The sequence below is a fragment of the Phoca vitulina genome, unplaced genomic scaffold, assembly GCF_004348235.1.
Source record: "Phoca vitulina isolate PV1807 unplaced genomic scaffold, GSC_HSeal_1.0 scaffold112, whole genome shotgun sequence".
Taxonomy (NCBI): domain Eukaryota; kingdom Metazoa; phylum Chordata; class Mammalia; order Carnivora; family Phocidae; genus Phoca; species Phoca vitulina.
In genome coordinates this window covers 510,766-533,931 of record NW_022589815.1, presented here as the reverse complement: position 1 = coordinate 533,931, position 23,166 = coordinate 510,766, and the positions used below count along the sequence as shown (strand labels likewise).

The following is a 23,166-nucleotide window of genomic DNA, read 5'->3' as shown; positions in this document are numbered from 1 at the left end:
CCTTTAGTCTTATGAAAACTCAGTATTTGGGATCTTTAAGGAGAAAAGCAGTGTGAATTGTTGAAGCTTAAGATACAGAATGTTTTGAAGGAACTGCAGTTTTCATACAATTGTCTTTCCTTTCGAAGTACTTTTATTTTTCTGTATTTCTTTAAAAATGTGCTGCCCAGAACTGATTATGCTACTCCAGGTGCTACTTGATCAAAATTAAGTACAAAGTGACTGATCTGTCTGTGAAATATCTAAAATGTTGCCTTCTATTGGTTCTCAACCCTCCCTGAACATTCAGATCAGTTGGGGAGTTTTTAAATATCCGAACCAGGTCCCCACTCTGAGAAATTCTGATTTAATTGGTGTGAGATAGGTCCCGGGCAGCTTTTTTTCCTAAATTAAAAATTTAAGGCTCCCCAAAGTAATTCAAACATGTGCAGTCAGCATTAAGGGCCATTGTACTACCTTTTTGGACTGTAGGCTCAAACGCTTTGCTATTTAGTCCAGTCTTCCACTCTGTTGTGGAATTGGTTCTTTGAGGCTTTTTTGAACCAAATTCATTAAATTTTATTTTGTTTGGTTAGTCCATTCTAGCTTTTTATGGGCTTTAAATTTTTTTTCTTTATGCTGTGCAACAAATTAGCAGTCCCTTCTAGCATTGCATTAGTTAAACTTTATTTCCTTGGGTTGGTCTATTCATGCTTTGGGGGTGGGCTAATTTCTTTTTCTTTATGCCATGAAACAAATTAGCAGTTTCTTCTAGCATTCATTATTTGGAAACTGAATAAGTGCCATCCAAATTGGTGATTCAAAGAAATGTTCAATATGATGGGGTTAATTTCACCAGAGCCCTTTCTTGGAGTTACAGTCCGTGAATTTTTGTATATATCTGGTCAGCCAGTGCAAAATCCACTGGACTTTGCCGTCACTTATTCTACCAACGTGTTAATGAGGATAATGTGGTATGATAGATTTGTTGTATGCTTTGTAGACATCAAGAGGTATGCTAGGTTCATGGTAATCATCTATCAAGCCAATGACCTCATCAGAAAAAGGAGTATGAATCACTTGGCATCTTAATCCTGGTAAATCTTATTGCAGGCTCCAGAGTTCCCTATTTTCTTTTAATACCCATAAACTGTATGTTTCTTTTTTTCTTTTTAACTATGTTTCTTAACTGGGTCCAGGATTTGCTGAGGGCCAGTGCCACAACTGTAAATTCTGTGTACCATCACTTTCTTTTCCCCTTTTTAGAAAAACAAGACATCATAGATGCAGCTTTTAAACAGAATATATTTGATTTTCAAAAAGTTCAGAGAAATCTTTGTGCATGTTTCACTTGGTTGGCTGAATTCTTTTTTTTTCTTTTTTCTTTTCTTTCTTTATATATATACTTAAATATATAAAGAAACTTCTTTCTTTATATATATATATATATATATATATATATATATATATATACACATTATTTAATTTCTATTAGCCAAATATAGTACATCATTAGTTTCAAATGTAGAGTTCAGTAATTCATCAGTTGCATATAACACCCAGTGCTTGTCACATCACATGCCATCCTTAATGCCCATCACCCAATTACTCCATCCCCCCACCCACCTCCCCTCCAGAAACCCTCAGTTTGTTTCCTATAGTTAAGAGTCTCTCATGGTTGGTCTCCCTCTCTGATGACTTCTCAGCCTGAATTGTTTCTATTAACCCGTGGTTCTCAGCCCTGGCTGCACATTGGAATCACCTGGGAAGTTTACAAAACTAACAATTCCCATAATCTCTGGGGGAGATCTAGTGAGGCCCTGGCATCAATATTTTTTAAAAGCTCCATGAGGTGACAGGAATGTTCAGCCAGGAATGAGAACGACTGCTACGTTAAAAGGAAATGTCAGATCAGCCCGAATCTAGCTTATCATACACCTGAATAGGCGGCCTTCACAGATGGTGAGATTTTATTCTAGGATTGTGGGGGCCTTGAATTTGAGGGGCTCATGCCCACTCTAAAAAGGACTCAACCCTAGAGAGTGAGTGGTCTGGGGACTTATTTGTATTTAAAATTATCAGCTGTGAGATGGTTTGAACCCTTCAGGAAAAAGAGTCAGTCCCTGTGCATTTGCTGTAATAGTGGGGAAGATTCTGTTCATTTGCTGGGTGACCTTGGGTAAATTACTTCTCCCCTCTGACATTTGGATTCTTCATCTGCAAATAAGATTAGGAGGATTAGATAGCTTCAAAGATTTCTTCTGGCTCTAATGATGTGTGCTTACTTTGTGATTAATAAAAATGATCAAAATGATTAAGAATATTATTATTCAAAACCAGCAGGTAATCCACAGATCCCTTATAGCAGGTTTGAAATGCATAAGGTGATTTTGGGGGTAATAGACTTGCCTTCCTAATTATATTTGGCTTAGGTTTCTTCTAAAACACTCAACTATAGGTTGTATTCATTGAGCACACAGTGGCTGCCAGCAGGGAAGGGAGCCCTACAGAGAGCTGAGTGACAGTGGGATGCCAGTTTGAGATTTAGCAGTCATTAAAAAGACATGTTGCGTGGATGATTGAGATCTGCCTCTTATAGATAAAGTATCAGTCTCATAGGTCTGGGAAAGGAGGAAAGGGGCTGGCTGTTTTGACAGCCCTGGACCCCTTCCTGTGGTATTTTAAGTAGCCATTTATTTACTTAATACTAATACTGTTAATAAGAATTTTAACAAATAAAGTTCCCTAGTTATTTCACTGGCTACTTCCAAAACCTGGAAGTAGTTGAGGAAACTGAGGCATAAAGAGATTAAGTGACTTACTCAAGGTCACACAGTTCAGGAAGTGGTAGTTCTTGACCTAGAACTACCTCTTGATACCACATCCTGCAGTTCTTCCAGTGTAGCCTACATAGTGGACCCTAGTCAGAATGTGGTCATGACTCAGAATTGAAGAGGTTCCACTAACATAGAGCAGAACTCAGGAGGGAGCTTAAAAGAAAGGGGAAAAGGGCCAACCTGGAGGAAAAGGAAACATTAAGGGAGGGATGTGTTTAAGGTAAGTTCTTTCTTGCCCTTATCATTCTTCTGTGCTAGTTTTCCCCTGACAAAAATTGGCCATTTTGTCTTTGAGCATCAAGGTTAAGAGTTGGTAGCAGAGGAGAGAGAAAGTTATGAATCCATAGCAGAGACACAGTGTATGGAAGGCAGACCTTCAGTAGGAAATAAAAACACTGGAAATGGTCTTGGGGTCCCTGGAAGCAAGCCATGGCTCTGTTCCTACCTTGTTGCCAGAACTTGATCAAGGCCCTTCCCCACCTGGCCTCAGTTTCCAAGTCATTAAAATGAGGAGTGGACTGAATAGAAGATCCATGTTCTCAAATGAAATTTGAACCAGAAACTTCTATATAGAACAGGAAAAAGCAGAACTAGTATGGTTGAAATGGGCCTAGGATGAGGGGGAGGACAGAGTCTAGAATTTCAGGTAATCATCTTGCCAGTGTAGACCTTAGTCATTAGGGGAATTGGGATTAGGAGAGTGGGGATAGCTCTGCCCAGTGCAGACAGACTGCTTGGAAGATAGGACAGCCTTGGGTGGGAGAGGGGGTTCGGGCAGAGATAAGGATACCTTGGAGATCTGCAGCATGCCTCTCCCTTTTCTATTTCCTATTTTACAAGTGAGAAAATTAAGGGAAAGGGGACTTGTCCAAGGTTTCAGTGATGGGCCTGGGATCCTGACTCCTCAAATCAGGCCTTTATCCTCTGTAACCTGCTACCTCTGCTGTAGGATGCTGGCTCAGTGCTCCTTTGGCTGGATCAGAGACCTGAATGCACTCTCAAGTCTGGCTGGAGAAAGCAAGCTGACAGAGAAACTGGGAGAACAGTAGTATTATATAACCTCCTGGAGGGGAGCACACTTGTCAGCAGCCCTTGGGGTACCAGGCAGTGAGATGAGGGACAAGGAATCCTAGAATCTCCTGCAGACTACATTAGTTCTCCTGAGGGAGGGAGCCCTGGATGCAGCCCTGTGTTGTGCAACCATCTACCCGCAGGGCCCAGAAGAGGCCAGCACTGCATATCCATAGCCAGCTCTGGGAATAGTTCTGGCAGCTCTGATCTCTCTGCCTGCCTGCCTTCATTAGAGGAGGGGGAGCCATGCACCTCCATGCCCAGCTGGCTGCAGGAAGGATGTGCTAAGAGCCCACCCTCCACCCCCTCAGAATGTGGTGTCTAAAGACAGCAGCTACTTTTAGCTGTACCTCCCACAGCCTCTCCTCCGCCCACTCTCTTCTTTCCTCCTCCCTCTGTGAACCCTGCTGGTTGGCAGGAGGGCTGGGCAGTAGTGGGTGCTTTGGTATTAGGAAAGAGGCGGGCAGGGGAGAGCCAGGCATCCCTAGGAGAGGCTGTGGTAGACCTCGTATAGGTCTCAGAAGGGAGGGCTCAGAACAAAGGCAAATTATGAGACTGCTTTGTGCTTAGGGCCCAAAGGGAGTGGAGGGACTTACTAATTTCCTTTGCACTTGCAACCAGTGAGGTGCTTGTCTTTAAGAATCTAGGTTGAGGGGCACCTGGGTGGCTCAGATGGTTAAGCGTCTGCCTTCGGCTCAGGTCATGATCCCAGGGTCCTGGGATCGAGTCCCGCATCGGGCTCCCTGCTTCTCTGCCTCTCTCTCTCTCTCTCTGACTCTCATGAATAAATAAATAAAACATTTAAAAAAAGAATCTAGGTTGAATTGCACAGGAGGGCTCAGGAAGATTTATGGGACACTGCACATAGACACCTTCTGTACTTGGATTTAGAGAAAGGCAACTGGGGCTAGTGATGCTCACTTGATTCTTGACTCTCCCTCTTGAACATTGTCTTACACTGATCATTGGGTTTTACAAATTATCTTACTTGATCTTCTCTGTGGCCCTGTGAAATAGGAAGGGCAGGGATTATCATTTTACAGATGAGAAAAATGAAGCTCAAAGTGTTATTGTCATATAACTGATCTCGGCTCAAGCTCTGGAAGTTATAGTGCCATTTAAAGTCATTCCAGACAGCTATACCCTCTAGAAAAGGGGTATTGCAGCTGTTCTCAATCTAATTCCCTCATTGTGGAGGCTGGGAAACTAGGTCCAGAAGGAGAAAGGACTCGCCCAAGGAAACACAGTATGTTTGTAGTAGTACTGGAACTAGAACATTGCCTAGCAAAGATGTGAGTTCCTGGACCCGCGACTTACAAGCTGCTCTTGCCTTTCAAGGTTAGTGAGGGAAATCTGTGTGGTGTGATGGGAAGCAAAGGGTCACTGAACTAGTAATCTGTCATTTTTTAGCTCTGTGACCTTGGGCAAAGTACTTAGCCTCTCTGAGTTAGTTTTCTTTTCTGTTAATTGGGGCTGAAAATCCCTGAGAACTCTCTGGGGCAGAAATTTCTGTGTGACTGCTATAATGGAGGGAACTGACACTCAGTAGCCCTTTATAAAGGTTTTGTTAATGAAAGACATACACATGAATTAAGAGAGGCTGCAAATATGAACTCAGTCATTGGGTGACCTTGAACAAATACCGTTGTCTTTTTGCCTTATTTCTCCATCACAGCATGAAGGACTCTTTTTTTACTTCCCTCCCTTGAAAGTATAAAAGTCCTATGACCTGGCTCATGTCTTGGGTCTTTGGTGGAAAGCTGGATTTTTTTTTTTTTATATATATAGGAAGCTTTCTTTTATTTACCCTCAGCTCCATCTCCCCCACCAGGCCACACACATATTGCTATGAATAGCAGACTAGCGTTCTCTCTCCCTGTCTCCTGCAAAGCTAAAAGAGGAGCTTGGAAGAAAGCCAGAATTAACTGTGTTTTTATTTAGTGCCTTCTCAAGTCCATCAAGCCAGAACCATCTAGGCACTTGGCAATTAAAAATCAATTCTTGGCCCCCAGTTTCTTGGCTAGGATTTGTGATGAGCATTACTAGGTTTTCATGATATGATTAAGAGTTGTGTTAGAAATTGCAGGCTTCTGACAAATGACCTACTTAGAACAAATCAACACCCTTCACCTTTGTCTGCATTATTTTATTTGGAAAATTCTCATTGCTCCAGGGGGCAGGGCGAGAAGATAAGGACTATTGTACAGTCCTGCCACATTGGCCTTTTCTCCACAACCCTATGAGGTGAGCAAGGCCAGGATTATTTCCCATTTTATGACTAAGGAAATTGAAACTCAGAGAATTGCTCATATTGACTCAGATCAGTGCTGCCTCTTAAAAGCAGTGGTGTGCAAGGAAGAGCTTAGCATGTAGTTAGCTGTTATCAACCTACCCATACCAAGTGGCCTTGGGCAAGGAGATTGTTCTAAAGATGCCTTCTGTACTTTGCTTCTGTCTAGGTCTTGTTATAAAAGTTAGTGAGTAGCAGATAAAACCAGCAGATGCCACTAGATAATTCTGGCTAGGTTGGCATTGAACTAATTGGCAATTCAGATACATCTATTTGACCTATGGTATGTCCACTCAAATATATCATCCAGGGATGCATGAGAGGCCTTGCTAAATGCAGAAGGGTGGCCCTAGATTTTATGGCTCTTCATGTTCAGTTTGGAAGTTTTCTTTCTGTGAGGTATATTTGGGATACACATGTGGAGTACACTTTAACACTGACATGCTTGGAGCACATATATTCAGTTAACCATGGGGTACACTCACACTTGAGCATACTCTCTACAGGCAGGGTATACACACAAAGACACACATGATGCATGCTTATGCAAATTTATATGTGCAGACACACATGCATGCATATAAAGCACAACTGCACACCCAAATACACATAGGGCATGCTGAGATGTACATTCAGATATGCTCCTACCCCCAGGACACACACTCCTATCCCTGAAATACACTTTTAAGGATTTACTTGGACAAACCACCCTCCCCGCAGGAGACACATTTTAACACACCTATGGCACACACTCATGCCCCACACATCCCTGTGGGACATACTCTGATCCAGAACATATGCTACCCTTAGGACCAGCTTACTGTCCCAGTTTTCAAATGGACACAACAGGGCACTGGCCCCATCTGGTGGGCCTTTATCAGTTTGCTCCGGCTCTCCCTTCCTTTATTCCTGAAATCAGGCTTCAGAGGGCAGTGAGCTCAGGAATAAAATGGATACTTACGATGGCATGTGTTATAGCAGGCTCTTCAAGGCAAACAAAATTTACAACTGAGCCCTCAGATGTTGAGCTAATAAGCAGATGGAGAAGAATGAAGAAGATAAATTGGCATTGATCAGTGCAGAAAGCTTGAGCCTGCTCCTCCATCCCCAATCTACTTAACAAACCACTGTGGAATAATTTGATTGTGAATAATGTCCTAGAAAACCTAAAGTAGGGGTGCCTGGGTGGCTCAATTATTAAGCGTCTGCCTTTGGCTCAGGTCGTGATCCCAGGGTCCTGGGATCGAGCCCCGCATCGGGCTCCCTGCTCCGCGGGAAGCCTGCTTTTCCCCCTGCTTGTGTTCCCTCTCTCACTGTGTCTCTCTCTGTCAAATAAATAAATAAAATCTTAAAAAAAAACCTAAAGTAACTGAATATTAAAGTATATTTTTTTCCCTTAGGAATGAGGTAACAACTTGGCTAGAGCAAGTATATCTAAGTTGCGGGTGGAAGGATGCATAAAGGGGGTGCAAAGCCCCAACTTCTCCTGGGTCAGTAGTGGGTAGAGAAAACCACATTCTTTTTTTTTTTTTTTACTTTTATTTGCATTTATTTTATGCAGAATTTACTATTTACTCCCAGATCATAAGTTTTTGTTTCTTCAGTTTCTTCTGGGATATCTTTTTCTTCTGTGCAACCTCCTCTTCTGGTTTAAGAACAATCTGCTCTTTTTCAGGAAGGATCATCTCAGTGTGGCAGGGAGAGCTCATGTATGGGTTAATCCAACCTTGAGCCCTGCAATTTCTATGCCGCATCTTGGGGGAGTTGTGGGGTTTGTTCACCTGGGTATGCTCAATGACCAGAGAATCTGCATCTAAACCCTTAAGCTCGGCATTACTCTCTGCATTTTTAAGCATGTTCAGTAAAGATTCAGTACTCTTTTTGGGCCACAGGCCCTGTGTCCAGCTCCACTGTTTGGCATGGGCACACCTCACCTACCAACTACACCACTGTAGCGATGGAATGGCACCCATTGCTGCTGCAAAATGATATCCTTCAGATCTTGGTGACTTTTCAGATGTGCATATCCTTGATTGCCTGGGCAGTTTCATGTATGTTCTTGAAGTGAACACAAAGATTTGAACCTCTTGCTTTGCTTGATTTTTTAGGGTTTTCTGGGTCAAATGAATAGTGAACCATTTTCAGAGATCACCTCAGGCCTCTTGAATAGCCACATTCTTAATGACCACAGCCCTGCCCCTAGGCATAACCACTTGAGCCATCTGGCCCCACTAATGAGGACCTGCTATTTTTAGAGTTTCTCAAGCTGGAAACCGGGTTGGGATATCCTGGGGAGGCCTTTCTCGCCTTTAGTAACCAAAGGCTGGAGCTGGAAGGAGAGAACCCTAGACTGGGTCTGGATTGAAGGGTATGAAGCAGTGAACAGGTGGCTAGAGTGTGCCAGGTTTCCCCTGGCAGACCTCAGAGCAGCAGCCTCAGAGCCTGAGCAGAATATTGTTGACTGTGACAGCCTTATGCTCATTTCTCAACTTTGGAGACTTGAGATCGAGAAACATGAATTCCAGTTACTACTCTGCAACTTAGGGTGTGCCTTAGTCAGGTTTCCCTCCTCTGTCTGGGTCTTATTTGGTCTGTAGGCAAAATAGCCAGTATATCCCTCAGATGCTGGCAAGACTCAGATAGACAAAGAGTTGAGAAAATGCTTTGCAGATGTTCTTACTCTTCACCCACAAAGCTGTACCCCCATCCCTAAGCTAGTCTCGCCCACCAACAACCAGGCCTGACCCTATCACAGTAGCCATAAAAAGAAAAGGGGTCAAGGGAAGGAAACCTCATGGTGTCTGGTTGAGCAAAGTCATGCTGGGGTCACCCTCACCCTTACAGATGTTTTTCAATGCTAGATCAATCCTTTCCCAGAAAACAGGTTTGCAATATTTAGGTGATCTTATAGTTTTGGCTCTTCAGAAACCCTAGGCAGTGAGGAAAAGCGGAGGATATCAGGATCAAGGACTTCTTCCTAAACTAGGAAAAGCAAGGTCAGACAATCTATACCTGCCACCTGCCAGAGGAAGCAACTTGGAATGGCAGTTCTGACCCCGAGAGAGTGCCTTATTCCATTTTGTGCTCAGGGTCATTCCACCTGCTTTGTTGAAGGGGGTGGGCCAGGAACTACACTATGTAGCTCAAGTTCAGATTTCTCTTCACCGCATACATCATGGGCAAAGTTCTAAGCCTCAGTTTTCTGGTCTGTAAAATGGGCTTAACTGTAAATCTCAGGATTGTTGGGTGCAAGAATTCATCATGGCAAAGGATGAGAAAAGTGCCTTGTAAAATGTTGAACATGTTTTGCTGCTGTTTGGATTGTTAATAATCTACCCAGGTCATTTTTACAGGTAGTTTATTTTTATTTTTATTATTTTTTAAAGATTTTATTTATTTATTTGACAGAGGGAGAGACAGTGAGAGAGGGAACACAAGCAGGGGGAGTGGGAGAGGGAGAAGCAGGCCTCCCGCCGAGCAGGGAGCCCATTGCAGGGCTCAATCCCAGGACCCTGGGATCATGACCTGAGCTGAAGGCAGACACTCAACGACTGAGCCACCCAGGTGCCCCATTTTTACAGGTAGTTTAGAGGTAATTCAGGAGCTTGTCTTTGCTTTATTTCTCACTCCTTACCCCTGTCCTTCTTTTAAGCCAGTACTGGCTCCATTTTACAGACGGGGATACTGAGGCCCAGAAAAGGGAGGGACCAGCCTGATGATGTAGGATTAGGCAGTGATGGATTCAGGATTTGAAACCATACTTTCAGATCTATTTAGTATTTTCTATAGCCCCAAACTACCAGCCAGAATTCCAGTGCTAAAGGAAGCTGCCGGTGGCAGCTTAAATTAATATATGTTAAAAACTTAGGTTTGTCTCTGATACATAGCAAGGAAGTTGGGTGGGGGGGGGGTGCTATCTGGGGCCCAGCCTTCCCCAGCAGTACCCTGCTTGCCCGCAAGAGGCACACTGAGTGACCTTTCATCCCTTCTACAGCCGCTCATGGCCTACTCTTCTGCGTGTTGGAAGCAGTGAAGCATTGGAGAAGATGCTAAGCTGTTGTGAGAGGGAACTGTGCTGCCCACTTAAGCTACTTCAGAAGGGTCCCTGAAGGCACTTGATCCACCTTGGCTACCTGCACCTCCTCACAGCTTCCAGGGTACAGAAGCTTTGTGTGGCTGACCCACATAAGGGTTTAGGTCAAAAGGTATCTGAGAAAATGTTTGAGGGCCTTGATCTGTGGAGTATTTTGCCAACTCTTGAGGGATAAAATAGTGGAAATCCGAGAACCAAAGCTGGGAAAGTCCCTTGAGACTGTCTTGGCTGATTCTCACCTGGCCTTGATGTGGACATTAAATCTCAGCTGGGCTGACTTTTTGTCACTTAGTGTGCTTTGTACACCTATACTTGTACACCACAGACTCTTGAGCTGGGCCAGATTTCCTGGAGCCTTTCTAGCTTGTTTATTTTTGCCTTTCTGAGCCCAGGACAGATACATTGAGACTGATTGGTGAGAGGAAGGAGATGAAATAATCTGTGGAGCTCATGCCTTGGGTGCTAGACATTGGGGAAGATGGCCTTTTGTGTCTTTCTTCATCTGTCCTGCCGCTAATACGTTATTTTCCTCTGGCCCCCTGATTGGCTGTAGGAACCTAATTGAAAGTGTTGTTTTTCACTTGTGCTGCTAAAACCTATAGGATGACTATGGTACTGTCCTTTCTGGGGGATTAGACAGTTTCTGGGGTGGGGAAACTAGAGGGAAAACAAGAGAGACACCTTCTGTTCTTCAAGTTTGAGAGCCCAAAGAGGTGGATAGGGAAGGGTGAGCTGCCAAAGTCCTGCCAAGAAGCAGCCACAAAGTTTCCCCAGCTCTCTTGACCCTAGATATCTCATTTTTATTATTTTATTCTTGAATAGGAAATACATTCACATGGTCAAAATCCAAAAGATATAAGTGGGTGCACAGTAAAAAGTCTCCCTCCTGCCCCTCCCCTCCAGTCACTTGACTTCCTCTGCAGAGGCCACCAGTGAGTCCTTCCACAGAAATAATCTATTGGATATATAAGCATATATGGATATATTCATTTTTCTCTTTTTTATGGTAATATATTCACTGTTCTATGCCTTGCTATACCTTGGATGTTCTTTGATCCTGTGGGGTATGAGGATGTGCTGTGGAGAGCAGAGGTTAAGAGCACTGGTTCAAGAGTAAAACTATGTGTTTTGGTTCTGGTTCTATGTGACCTTCAGCAATCACTTCATCTCTTCAAACCTTGGTTTCTTCATTTTTAAAATGGGGATCAAATAAGTTAGTATATGTAAAAACTTAGATTTACCTCTGACACATAGTAAGCACTCAGCCATTTTTTATTATTAGAAGAAAAACATTGTACTGTGAGTCAGGAGATCTAGGTTCTTTTCTGGCCTCTGCTCCAGGGATAGCTGAGTGACTTCCTTTGGCTTCCTTTGAGATGTTTTCTCATCTTAAAAATGTAAGGTCTCATTCCTACTCTGCTTATCTTCTAGAGTTGCTAGGAGGATCCAGTGAGCTCATGAATGTGAAATGATGTGAAAGCAACTTAGAAACTGTAATGTGCTAAGCACATGGAAATGGTGCTGCTTAACACTTTTCATAGAAGCTACTTTGGATAACTTGAACCCAATGGCCTGAACTGGGTGGAGAAGGCATTGCTCTTTCTTCTGGCAGTAGAACCCAAAGGCCATCCCTGAACTGGAGCTCTATTCTGGGTGGAGGTAGTTCATGGCAAAAATTCAACAGTCAAGTTTTGTCTTTTGACATTTTTTATCTCACTGCATACCTCTTCTGAATTCCTTGTTTCCATATTTTCTTTGCCTCCCCTCTGTTCCTTTTACCTGCCCTCTGTCTCTTGTCAAAACCTACTTTTATTTTATTTTCAAATTTTTCATTTAAATTCTAGTTAGTTAAGGGCGCCTGGGTGGCTCAGTTGGTTAAGTGGCTGCCTTCGGCTCAGGTCATGGTCCTGGAGTCCCCGGATCGAGTCCCGCGTCGGGCTCCCTGCTCGGCGGGGGGCCTGCTTCTCCCTCTGACCCTCCCCCCCCTCATGTGCTCTCTCTCTCTCATTCTCTCTGTCTCAAATAAATAAATAAAATCTTTAAAAAAAAATAAATTCTAGTTAGTTAAAATATAGTGTAATATTGGTTTCAGGAGTAGAATTTAGTGATTCATCACTTACATATAATACCCAGTGCTCATCATAACAAGCACCCTCCTTAATTACACATAACCCATTTAGCTCATCCCCCCACATCCCTCCATCAACCATCAGTTTGTTCTTTATCATTAAGAGTCTCCTATGGTTTGCTTCCCACCCCCTTTTTTTCCTCTTCCCATATGTTCATCTGTTTTGTTTCTTAAATTCTACAAATGAGTGAAATCATATGGTATTTGTCTTTCTCTGACTGACTTATTTCACTTAGCATAATACACTCTAGCTCCATCCATGTCGTTGCAAATGGCAAGACTTCATTTCTTTTGATGGCTGAGTAATATTCCACTCCGTGTGTGTGTGTGTGTGTATCACATCTTCTTTATCCATTCATCAGACGATGGACATTTGGGCTTTCTCCATAGTTTGGCTATTGTGGACTTTGCTGCTATAAACATCACATTGCATGTACCCCTTTGAATGTGTATGTTTGTATCCTTTGGGTAAATACCTACTAGTGCAATTGCTGGGTCATAGTGTAGTTCTACTTTTAATTTTTTGAGGAACCTTCATACTGTTCTCCAGAGTGTCTGCACCAGTTTGCAATCCCACCAACAGTGTAAGTGATTTCCCCTTTCTCTGCATCCTCCCCAATATCTGTTTTTTCCTGGGTGGTTAATTTTGCCATTCTTAGAGGTGTGAGGTGGTGTCTCATTGTAGTTTTGATTTGTATTTCACTGATTATGAGTGATGTTGAGCATCTTTTCATGTGTTTGTTAGCCCTCTGGATATCTTCTTTGAAAAAATGTCTATTCATGTCTTCTGCCCATTTCTTAACTGTATTATTTGTTTTTTGGGTGTTAAGTTTGTTAAGTTCTTTATATATTTTGGATACTAACCCTTTATCAGATATGTAATTTGCAAATATCTTCTCCCATTCCATAGGCTGCCTTTTAGTTTTGTTGATTGTTCCCTTCACTGTGCAGAAGCTTTTTATTTTGATGAATCCCAATAGTTCATTTTTGCTTTTGTTTCCCTTGCCTCCAGTGATGGGTCTAGTAACAAGTTGCTACAGGCGAGGTCAAAGAGGTTGCTCCCTGTGTTCTCCTATAGGATTTTGATGGTTTCCTGTCTCACATTTAGGTCTTTCATCCATTTTGAATTTATTTTTGTGTATGGTATAAGAAAGTAGTCCAGTTTCATTCTTCTGCATGTTGCTGTCCAGTTTTTACCAACACCATTTGTTGAAGAGACTCTTTTTTCCATTGGATACTCTTTCCTGCTGTGTTGAAGATTAGTTGACCATACACGTGTGGGTCCATTTCTGTGTTTTCTATTCTGTTTGATTGATCTGTGTCTGTTTTTGTGCCGTACGATACTGTCTTGATGATTATAGCTTTGTAATACAGCTTGAAGGCCAGAATCGTGTTGCCTCCAGCTTTGCTTTTCTTTTTCAGTATTGCTTTGGCTATTCGGGGTCTTTTGTGCTTCCATACAAATTTTAGGATTGTTTGTTCTAGCTCCATGAAAAATGCTGGTAGTATTTTGATAGGGATTGCATTAAATGTGTATATTGCTTTGGGTAGTATAGACATTTTAACAGTGTTTTTCTTCCAGTCCATGAGCATGGAATGTCTTTCCATTTCTTTGTGTCCTCTTCAATTTCTTTCATCAGTGTTTTATAGTTTTCAGAGTACAGGTTTTTTATCTCTTTGGTTAGGTTTATTCTTAGGTATCTTATTGTTTTTGGTGCAGTTGCAAATGGGATTGATAGCTTGATTTCTCTTTCCACTGCTTCATTATTGGTGTATAGAAATGCAACAGATTTCTGTATGTTGATTTTATACCCAGCATCTTTGCTGAATTCATGTATTAGTTCTAGCAATTTTTTGGTGGAGTCTTTTGGGTTTTCTACATAGAGAGTGTCATGTCTGCGAAAAGTTTGACTTCTTCCTTGCCAGTTTGGATGCCTGTTATTTCTTTTTGTTGTCCTAACTTCCAGTACCATGTTAAGTAGTAATGTTGAGAGTGGACATCCTTGTTTTGCTCCTGATAGTAGAGGAAAAGCTCTCAGTTTTTCTCTGCTGGGGATGATATGAGCTGTGGGTTTTTCATATATGGCCTTTATGATTTTGAGGTATGTTCTGTCTATACCTACTTTGTTGAGGGTTTTTATCAAGAATGGTTCTGTATTTTGTCAAATGCTTTTCCTGCATCTATTGAAAGGATCATATGGTTCTTATCTTTTCTTGTAGTAATATGAAACCTGCTTTTAGAAGCAAGGCAGCAGCATCTTTTAAAGGTGACCCCAGCTTTCCACTTGAGATAACCTAGTCCAACTAGCTCAGAGAGGATCTAGATTTGCCCAAGTTCATACCACAGATCAGTAACCAAGCCAGGCCTGGAGTCCATTCTTCTCATACCATTGTTTTTTCACTAGCATTTGTATTTTAGTGTGAATTTAAAATTGAGATTCCTTAGCAAAGACATTTGGTGGTGAGAGAGATTCTGGAAGTGTCTGTACTTAGCCTTCATAGTGAGGTGTTCTTATCCCTTAATTTCCAGGGTCAGACTTTTTTGGGACCCTGAGGGGTAGGAGAGGCAGTAATGGTTGTAGTGGAAGGGATGAGATCTGTAGAGCAGAGGGAGGAAAGAGCACCAGAAAATGTCTAAAACAATGATCTGCACAGTGAAGCTAAGGGGAAAACATTAGAAGTTCTCTATCTATTAAATTGCTAATCTCATCATTACTTAATCTCTATTTTTGTACAAATTTTTATAAAACACATAGTACATTAGTATTTATTTATTTATTTATCTATTTATTTATTTAAAGATTTTATTTATTTATTTTGACAGAGAGAGACACAGCGAGAGAGGGAACACAAGCAGGGGGAGTGGGAGAGGGAGAAGCAGGCTCCCCGCTGAGCAGGGAGCCTGATGTGGGGCTCGATCCCAGGACCCTGGGATCATGACCTGAGCCGAAGGCAGAAGCTTAATGACTGAGCCACCCAGGCGCTCCACATTAGTAGTATTTAGATACTGGGGTAGGTATTCATTTTTTTAACCAATTGATAATTTTTAACCCGAGACAATTGATAACCATCTTTCTAAAATACTGTGGCTTGGTTTCTAATCTTGGCTCTGCTGTTGACTAGATTTACTCGTTGGGTATCTTCTCCTCACTGGAACCTCAGTTTTCTTATCTGTAAAAAGTTGGACTGAACTAGGTGTGCTTGTTCTTGAGAATCTCCAATCCTGAGCTTTTCTGAGTATAAGAACACTACATCAAAAACTAATGATGTATTATATGTTGGCTAACTGAACATAAAAAATAAAAATAAATAAAATCTTAATAATAATAATAATAATAATGATAATAATAAAAATACTCCACTGTCAGGTTCTTGAACCTGAGACAGAGTCAAGAAGAATAGGTTCAAGTTCTAGCACTGTACTGGATGCTTTGTTCCTCAGTTGCCCTGGGCCTTCCCTTCTCTGCCCTCATCTCTTTCACCTATCTTAAACAGGCAGAAGCTGTCTTACATAAGCTTGTATGACCTACTTGAAGTTCTGTTGTTACAAGCACAACTACTTTTCATTCAAAGACCCAATGCCATCCCTCCTAGGCCTTGAGGGTGGGTCTGATTGTGCTTCACTTGTGTCCTCTTTGACAGCTTAAGTTTAAATTTTTTTTTAAAAGATTTTATTTATTTATTTGAGAGAGAGAGAATGAGAGAGAACACATGAGAGGGGGGAGGGTCAGAGGCAGAAGCAGACTCCCTGCCGAGCAGGGAGCCCAATGCGGGACTCGATCCAGGGACTCCAGGATCATGACCTGAGCCGAAGGCAGTCGCTTAACCAACTGAGCCACCCAGGCGCCCCGACAGCTTAAGTTTAGATGTTGCATCTCTCTGCCAGAAGGCAAGTCAACTCAGCCAGTTTGTTCCCTGGGGCCTGGTCCAGTGGCTGCTCACCAAACATCCCTGCCATCCACCCATCCACTATTTACCATGTCTGCTGGGAACCCAGGATTGTGCTAGACTTTGATAGAAACATGGCCCATCCCTGAACAGGAATCACTGCTGAACAGGGACCAAAGGCACTGCTTAGTGCCTTGGCCAATGTGTTTTCTCTCACTGTGAGCCAACAGGCAGAGGAAAATCAATAAGCCACTGGAAACCATCTTCTACATTCTGATGGGCTGTTTAAATGAAGATTTCCATTTTGGGTTGTAAGGACTCCCCAGGAGAATATTACATCTCTTTGGAAAGGATGAGTCTTTGCAAATCTGTGTCCTGGGTGGGCATACTCAATAGACTTCAAGGTGGTTTAAATTGATTGAAATATATTTATTTTTCCTTTCTGTTCTCCAGATATAGGAGCAGGTCAAAATGCTCCTATAAATGCTGTTCCTGTTCTCACCACCTTAGAGCAGATGGCCACATTTAAAGACCACATTAGAACCATTAGTTCTAACCTATCTCTTCCTCTGCTCCTCCCCCCCACCTACAGCCCTCCTTCCCCTACAATACTTCTAACACGACATCTGTCAAATGGATAAAAAAAAAAATGACTTTCCTTTCTTCTCTCTGCCTTGCCCACCCACCCTCTGGCTGTGGTGTTGATGAGTATAGAACTATGCATGTGGGAGGCATGGAGGACAGATTCCTCATGTAGTTCTAGCCCCCTCCCCCTCCCCTTCTGTAAACCTAGAGGAGCCCCACCCCCACCGCTTCTCAGGAAACTCCAAGGCTGGCCTTCAAGTCACAATCCAGGAAAAGTTAAGGATCCCAGAGCTGGTCCCAGTAGAACCACATAAAGCAATTCAAGAACCCAGCTGCAGAGTCCTAGATAGGTCTAGGTCATCTCAGGGATTGGGAGCTTTTTGAGCTCCCTGCCTCTTCCCTAGGCCCGGCCTGGCCATCTCTCAAGGTTTGAAGGCAACAAAGAGACCCCAATGGGTGGCTGGAACTTAGTACCCACAGCAAGTCCAAGAAGAAGATCACAATGCCCAGGGCAGGAACATTTTGGAGATGGAGCCCAAGCTGACTCAAGAGACAGGTGGGGTCAGGGTAACCTCCAGTTTGGGAGGTATGCTTCTGACTCAACTCATCGAGAGAGAATTGCTGACTCATTTTTTCTTTGTTTATTTGTTTTACTAATAATTTGTCTCTTAGAATATTAGAGTCTGACTTGAATAGGTTGAGCGCAGCTCTTGGAAATTGTTTCTAGACTATAGCATAGAAACATACTGCAAGGATTTTTCCATTAGGGCCATTGGGGGCCTCAGGGCTGAAGATCAGGGCAGGGGTGGGAGGGAGTAGGGGTTCAAGAGAGCAGGTGCAGATAGCCTCTCAAGGCAGACTGGAAAGATCCTCCTGGACAAGCTACTGTAACTCCTTGGCCTGCCTGGAATCTAATACAAGGAGAAGCTAGGAGACAGTTTCAGAGATTCTGGTTTCTTCCAAATGATCCAGTGCAGTAAGAGGAAATTCTTGTATTTCAAACTTTGGCTCTAGTAAGTTTAAGACACTTGTTTCAATATGATGTATGATTCAAGATCACTTGGGCTGCTTTTTAAAAATTCTGTGGTGATTCTGAGCAGCAGGTCTGTGGACCACACACTGAAAGACTAGTCTAATGGGTTCGAGTCACCTGGGTGATGCCAAAAGATCCCAGAATAACTTGACAGTAAGTACTATTTCCAACGTTTTGGACATTCAAGCTTATGTTTATCAGATTGGGAGGTGCTCTGGGTGGGATACTTCTCTAGCCAACAGGATCATGGTTGCTTGGTGGTCCAGAAACATGTGTTCTCTGTGATCTGTCCAACCCTTGACCTATTTGGCTGCATTTTCTCTAAAGGACTCGTTTCTTCAAAAAGACCAAACTCTTAACATCATGAACTTTGGAGAAGTAGCTGGGTCTCACTTCATTAACTCCGCAGCCTGTTAGGTTGAGCTAGTGCCTGAAGTTTCGTATCAGAAGAGTCCATTGCTAAGGTCCAGACCAAGCAAGTAACTCCACTTCCTTCATATATGTTTGGTCACTGTTACAGCTAAGATCACATGTACCTTCTTTGGAAGAAGTACAGAAAGGTGTTGTCCTTTGTCTATAATGAATGAGAAAATGTCCTTTTCTTGGGAAGCTTATCTGGGATTCCCAAACTTTTAGGTCCTAACAAGTATGAGTTGGCTTGTGACCAAAGTACATATTGGCCTTTGGTTCAGGTGATCCATCTTGCTCTTGCTGAACCTGACTCTCATCTAGGCTCACCTTTCCAAATCAAGCCAGTCCAGCTGGGTTTTGTGCCTGTCAGGTGTTGCTGAAACTAACCATAGATCTTTCATTTTCTTTTCTTTTTTTAATGTATTTATTCCAGAGAGAGGGAGGAGAGAGTGAGAGCATGAGCCAGGGAGGGGTCAGAGAGAGAGGGAGAAGCAGACTACCCGCTGAGTGGGGAGCCCGACGTAGGACTAGATCCCAGGACCCCTGGGATCATGACCGGAGTCGAAGGCAGACGCTTAACTAACTGAGCCACCCAGGCACCTCAGATCTTTCATTTTCTTAAAGTGAAAAATGGATGGTACAATGGGACATTGAAGGAAGCTGGTGCCCAATGACTCACAAATCACATGAACAAAGTAGGAAAAAATGATCATGTCATGAAAAGATGATATTTGCAAAAAAAAAAAAAAAGAAAAGATATTTGCATACTTCCTTTCAGTACATTTAGAGCCATCATCACTTGAATTCATTATATATTCTGCTCAGAAATGAAATTATTTAGTTATGGGTGATAGCACCACCCAGGTTAAAGCTGAAATCAGCCAGGTGTGAACTATTAAGTCATAGGGAAAAGAAAAATCAATTCTTGGGATTTAAAAAATATTCATAGTGTTGTTTTTCTTACCTGCCATCTTTTCTCCTTTCCCTGATGACCTTCAAGCACCTGTGCACATCTTCAGCAAAAACCAGCAGCCTACCCCACAAGCTACCTGGCCATAAATTCTATCAACAACAGACTGTCCTATAGACCACCTGTTACATATTATGTAAATAATTTTCTTAGCTCCATAGTATGTTCTGCAACCTGACAGAGATGCTAATTCTGTTGTGATCTGCCTCAGAACTTGCCTGATTTTAAGGCTCAGGTTGTAGAGGCTAAAAACAGGGCTTTTCATTATGAATTAAGCAGATTGTTTAGATCTACTGTTCACAATTGTACACTCTGGTTGTTTGGAGATTAACACTCTGGTTGACAACTTGAATAAATCCATATTGCCTTATTTTCTTATCCTATGTAGAAATTAGTGAAAGAGGCAAAGAGAGAAAGGATACAAACTGGAGTCATCAGGTGAGGGATTAACGAACAGGCAGGTCAAGATCACGCAGCTGGCAAGAGGCAGCATAGCTCCAGTGTTCCTGTACTTAGCCATGGCTAAGGCTTTGGCTGAAGCAGAGGCACGGAGGTAGGAGTACATCTGCCTGCAAGAGGATCAGTTTGGCCAGAATGGAAGGTCCCTGTCAGGGTAAAGATAAGGGTTGGATCCATAAGTGGGACATTGAAAGATTGACAGGAGAGAGTTGTTGAGGCTTCTTGAGTGTGGATAATTGTACCAGCAAGGAAGATTTGAGAAATGCATCATTAAGGAGTAGCTTTAAGGGGGAAAGAGACCGTGGGCAGCAGCAAGGCCAATTGGGAGGCAACTTGAGGTGGTAAGAGCCAGACATAGGATGGGACATTGAAAATGAATATAAAGGGTCATATCTGAGAGAGAGACATGTGGAAGTAAAAAACGACAGGCCAAGAAGAGGAATCAGAAATGGGAAAAATTAGGAAGGGGGGAACAGGGGCATATGATGAGTTTTACATATGTTTTATTGGAGGTGGTAATAGGCCATCCAGTGAAATGTGGAGGAGGAAGTTGGAAATATGGGACTGGAGGTGAGAGAGCTGATGTCATGGGAGAAAGATGATTTCTCTGACTTTTGAATGGGGTAGTCAAGGGCTAAAGTGGAAAACCCATTCCTCAGTTTTCTTAGACAGTCTGACTAGCCTATGTCACCAGCAATGCCTGAATGAGTTACATTCAGGAAGGGACTAGTCAGCTCCAAGTTCTCATTTTCCTGAGTAGAGAGCAGTAAAAGCGTCCTATCAAGCACAAAGGAGGGTGAGAAGAAATATGCTGTAATAATGACATTTCTGTTGTTTGAGAAGCTGAAATGTTAGGCTCAATAGAAAGCTAGAGCTGGAAGCAACTTAAGAGGGTGTCTGTCTGGTTCAAGTCTGTAACTTGACTGATAAAGAAACTGAGACAGGTAAATGACTTGCCCAAGATCATTCAATGAGTTACTGGCAGAGCTTCTTCCAATAGCCAGTCTTTACTGTACACTGTGGTGCTTCCTAGCTGTTGTTGGAACAGCCTGGGTCACACCTTTCCAGAAGTGGGGAAGATTATTGTCCTTGAACACTGGGCAATATAGCCAGAATCTATTTACAGGGCTGCATTAAAAAGACAATTCAGGAGAGAGAATAAAATCTGTCTATTTTCGATGTACTTAAAAGGAACAAAGGAAAAGATTTTGCTCTTGTCCATGCCTAGCTTTTGAGGGATGGGATCTTCTGAGAGGATGGGGATAAGCACCAACTGACAAAAACCTTGTAGAGGCAAAAATGCCTCAAGTCCCTTATCCTCCTGTGAAGCTTCTCAGAAGGCAGGTGCAGCTCAGCTATCTTCATGGAAATTGACACATTTGCTATTCTGCACAGCACATTTTTATTTTTTAACATTTTTCCCTTCTGCTTCTTGCCATTAAAACTCTAATATTTCTGGCAGTCACCCAGGCTAATTAAATAACTATTTTGGGGGTGGTACTGTTCAACTAGAGGGCCAAGAGAAAAAAAAAAAAAAAAAAGGAAGACAAGTGTTAGGGTTCTGAATAACTGGGATCCCGGTTTTTTTTTTTCTATGTTGGCAAGGCCTGGCATTGGGAATACTCTGTACATGACTCAAAATATCCTTTCTCAGATATACCAACCACTGAGGAAGACCTTTAGGATAGGCAGGGAGCCCAACCTACAGGGTGGCATGGCAATCCCTGGGAAGAATGAGGCATCAGGAGAGGCAAGGGTGAAGCCTAGACTATGAAGGTCCTCCAGAGCAGTGGTTCACCAAGTGTGTCTCTGAACCAGCAGCATAGGCATCACCTGGAAACTTGTTTGAAATGCAAGCTTTCAAGTCCTACTTAAGACCAACTGAATTAGGGGCACCTGGGTGGCTCAGTCAGTTAAGCATCTGCCTTCGGCTAAGGTCATGATCCCAGGGTCCTGGGATTGAGCCCCGAAGCAGGCTCCCTGCTCAGTGGGGAGCCTGCTTCTCTCTTTCCCTGTGCCCCTCAACCCCCCCTCCTCAGCTCATGCTCTCTCTCTCTCTCGCTCTGCTGTCCCTCTCTCTATCTCAAATAAATAAATAAAATCTTAAAAAAAATAAAGACCAACTGAATCAGAGACTCAGACTTGGGGGTCTAGTAATCTGTGTTTTAACAAGCCGTCCAGGAGGTTGAGAACTACTACTCAAGGTCATTCACAGGGTGGGCTGGTATCCCTGGAAAGAGAAACCATCTGGGAGCCTTTTCTCTTTGCCTTCTGGTGGGAGATTGGCAAAAGCAAAGTTATAGAGTAAGGGCTACTAAAGATTCAAATCTGCTCTACCACCTACTAACTGGGTGACTATGGGCTACTTGGTTAATGTCACAGGTTATAATAAGAATATTAATGCTTACCTTGGAGAGTTATAGAGGCTGAGATCACAAAGCCCCTTGCACAGTGCCTGAGATATGTTTTTAACAAATACAAGTTTTTCTTCCTCCCCATTTTACTTTGTCACTTCTTCCCTGCCTTCTTTCCTTCCACCTGAAAGGGCCCACAGGCTACTCCAAGTTAGCTGTAGACACATGCCACATTGTTGACCAGAGACCAGGCTTAGAAGTCAAACTCTTAGAGGTCAAGCCTCCAGAGTATGGTAGTCACATTTTCAGGGTAAAAATCAGGGAACATAGGTCTGAGAACAGATATATCTACTTATAGTATCAGTGGGATAGAATATTTGAAATTAAGATTATCCTGGGAAATCTAGACAAAAATAAATAGGATCTCATTCCTCTTTTAAGAAAGATATAATGACTTCCCCCTCCTCATCCTCTTATTCATATCCAAAAGTGTCTTCCGTGTAGGGGTGCAGAAAACTGTGTGTCCCACTCACTGGCAAGTGAGCAAGAGCCAACGTATATTTGGTGCTATACCTGAAGTGTCCTGGGGATTAGGATTTATTTTGTTAGAAGTCACATCAGCACTTTCCCAAGGCCAGGAGCTATTTGGGCACCTTGCTGGAGTAACTCAGCACCATCTCCTGGCTTTATGTTGGGCTTGCAGGATAAAGGGGTGGGGACAATTGGGAAATTAAGGCTTTTGCTGGGGGGAGGAGTATAAAACAGTTTAAGATATAAAGAATTTAACCCCTGATATAACCACTCTCAAATGGCCTTTTCTTGGCTTTTTTTCCTTTTGTAGCTCTGTACTATTTGATAATATGATCAGCTCCTGCTACTTAAAATTCTTGTCCTTCACATTGGTGAGATTACACTCCTTGGTATCCTAATTATGTACTGAAAGCTTCATTTTGGTTTGTTTCTCTGGCTCCTCTTCTCTTCCTGACCTCCCATTATTGCTATTTCCCTAGGTTTCTGGTCTTCTTTCTTAGCACTTTCTTACAGGGCAAACTTCTTTGGTTTCTACAA

General features: G+C 42.6%; 1 protein-coding gene across 14 annotated transcripts in view; it reads left to right on the top strand.

Moving 5' to 3' along the window:
* The window catches only part of ARHGEF9 (Cdc42 guanine nucleotide exchange factor 9), a 242,450-nt gene that overhangs the window by 61,197 nt on the left and 158,087 nt on the right, over nt 1-23,166 (top strand). The window contains exon 1 of one of the 14 annotated variants that reach the window (XM_032398238.1): nt 12,959-12,982. The exons of the other annotated variants lie outside the window; for them this stretch is intronic. The gene's annotated coding sequence lies outside the window, so the exon portion shown is untranslated. Of the gene's footprint in view, nt 1-12,958; nt 12,983-23,166 lie in introns of those variants that run through there. 14 annotated transcript variants of the gene reach the window in all.